Genomic DNA, 2,489 nt, shown 5'->3' on the forward strand with positions numbered 1-2,489 from the left:
TAGGACCTGGAGGTACTAGATTTAAGGCGCATTAACTAAAGCACATTAATGCATGTGTAGATGTGCCCACAGGGATACAAAGTGGCCTAGCAAAATAAATTAGTCCCAGTCCCTTTTTTTCTAGCTTTGCCAGATCATAAGGTATCAGATTTTGATGTCATGCCATTTGTGTCTAGAAAAAAAGTCACGTTTGTTACTCAGGATTTTTGCTTGTCTTGGGCTTAACCAGAGGGGAAAAAAGAGGGAAAGCAATGAAGATGGCAGGTATTTAAAAAAAATACTTGCTGTTTAAAACTGGTTAGCCATTCGGCATTTTAGAATAAATCTTCTGGAGTTGGACCAATTGACAGGAAAGGTAAAGCACTAGAAGTACATGATGGCTATGTGCTTTGCAGCAGGTAGCTTTGCAGCTTGTCAGATGGATATCACTTCCAAGTGAAAAATAGCCAGTTAAATGTTCTGTTCTTTTAAATTATTTCCATGTATGATTAATTGAAAGCAAAGCTCTGTGTTGAATATTCAATATTTATCAGGTGATTCTTTTTCGGCTAAGAGTAAAAATGAACCACGAGGAAAGAAATATTAATTATAATGCTCCACTTAGTGTTCCTCTTGGCATTTTCTTATAGACCTCATCCTCACAGTTGAGAAATGGTGTCGTATCTCTGTCCTGCCACTGGAAATTGGCTTCTTAAACAGTGAATACCTATATCAATTAATCCCATACTTCAGACTTCTGCTTTTCAATTGCAGGGGATAGGAAGACATTTATTTCTCCTTTGAATGTATAACTTGGCTTCTTTGATGGTTACTTTCCACCCCTTGCCAGCCCCAGCTCCCACCTTCTCCCCACAAGTATCAATTATTGGAAATTGGAAAGAGCTGAAGTGGCAGATTAGGCAGGGTGCACTGGTGCTCCTCATTACTGGGATGTCTAAAATGCCAGTACGATTAGCTCATATATTGAGGTTTGCAGAGACTGCCAAAATTAGAAGGAATTTTTCCCCAGGAAGATTGGCAAAGGCTGTGAGATGTATTTGTTTTTTAATATTTTTTCCTTTTCTTTTCTTTTTTTTTTCACCTTCCTAGGATGTGGACATGCCCCTACTGAACATCAGCTGGGTATGTTTTCTTAACCAGTTCCTTGCCCCAACAGCAACACAAGGCATTGATGATGCCTGTCTCTCTCCTGCTCTCTCCCTGTGACACACTAGGTTTTGTACTAAAGATCCCAAGTTTTAGGGGGTCCTTGTGGCTTGCATTTGTGGGAGGGACCAGAGTAGATATTTGTGTAGAACCTTTTGGACTTAACATCTACTGTATGGTTGACAATGGTTTCCAAGGACCTGATGATCCAGTCAATCTTCCCCCAGTCTCATGTTGCTATTTAGATGTGATTACACCAAATACATAAAAGTATACATGACCATGAATGCATTTATTAACCACTTTGAGTCAGCACTGCACACTTTGGGAATGTACGGACATTACATTTTGACTTAATCCTAGTTAGGTCTATCTATCTGGGTGCCAAGTGACAATTTTAATCCAATCTGGCCACAGAAATGACCAAACACAAGTGCATGGCTGCAGACCACTTAAAAATGGTTAATCAGATGAAAATATGAACACTCATTGCATGAGGGATCAGATGATATTTAAAAAAAGAGCATCTTCTGCAACTTCTGTCTCCCTGCCTGCCAGCCTGTGGCTGTTTTCAAAATGGGAGGGGGGAAAGGGAGCAGAGGGAATTTGGTCTGGAGTCTTTTCAATCCCGCTAGAGGGTGGGATGGGTGTATTGGACCCCTAGAATGAGCTCCCCAATCTCCCTTTCCCACCTCTCATTCTGAAAACTTTGCAGCCTTGCGGGGAGGAGGGGCTATAGCTAGGGGGACCTGACTGTAGGCTGCAGCCAGCAGCTAGATTTCCCTCCCCTCTGAAACTAACAGTGAACTTCTGTTTGCTCCAGGTGATTGTTGTAATTCAAATGCTTCCTGCAGTGTTCTCAGTTACAGTATAGAGCTGCACTTCTATCTGCACCCTCTAAGTGCCAATCTAAGTGCCATTCAAGGAGGTTAGACCAGGTAAAAAGTGGCTGGCCTGATATAACTTAGTTCACTTGAGGAGGTAAACTAAGTTAGATCAGGAAGTAGTTAGCCTGATCAAAGAATTTCTGGACATGTTTCCAGCTCAGGGCTGGAAAAGACCAGCCACTCACCCTAGCCCTGGGGCTGCTCTCTTCCTATCTATCCCACCCTGACTGGGCTATTTTACATCCCTTGATTTCCAGGTGGACAACCCCCCACCTTGGACCCAACAACCCACCCACCCCAGACCTGCCAGCCCCCTCTAGACCCACCAAACCACCTGCAGACCCACTAGTCCCTGCTGATCCTGCCTACCTCTCCTCCCACCCTGATTTATTTAATTGAGTTCTTGGCGTAGCTCTCAGCATCGACAAACATGTGTACATGCTGGACCCAATCTAT

Source organism: Alligator sinensis, unplaced genomic scaffold (genome assembly GCF_000455745.1).
Source record: "Alligator sinensis unplaced genomic scaffold, ASM45574v1 scaffold416_1, whole genome shotgun sequence".
Taxonomy (NCBI): Eukaryota; Metazoa; Chordata; order Crocodylia; family Alligatoridae; genus Alligator; species Alligator sinensis.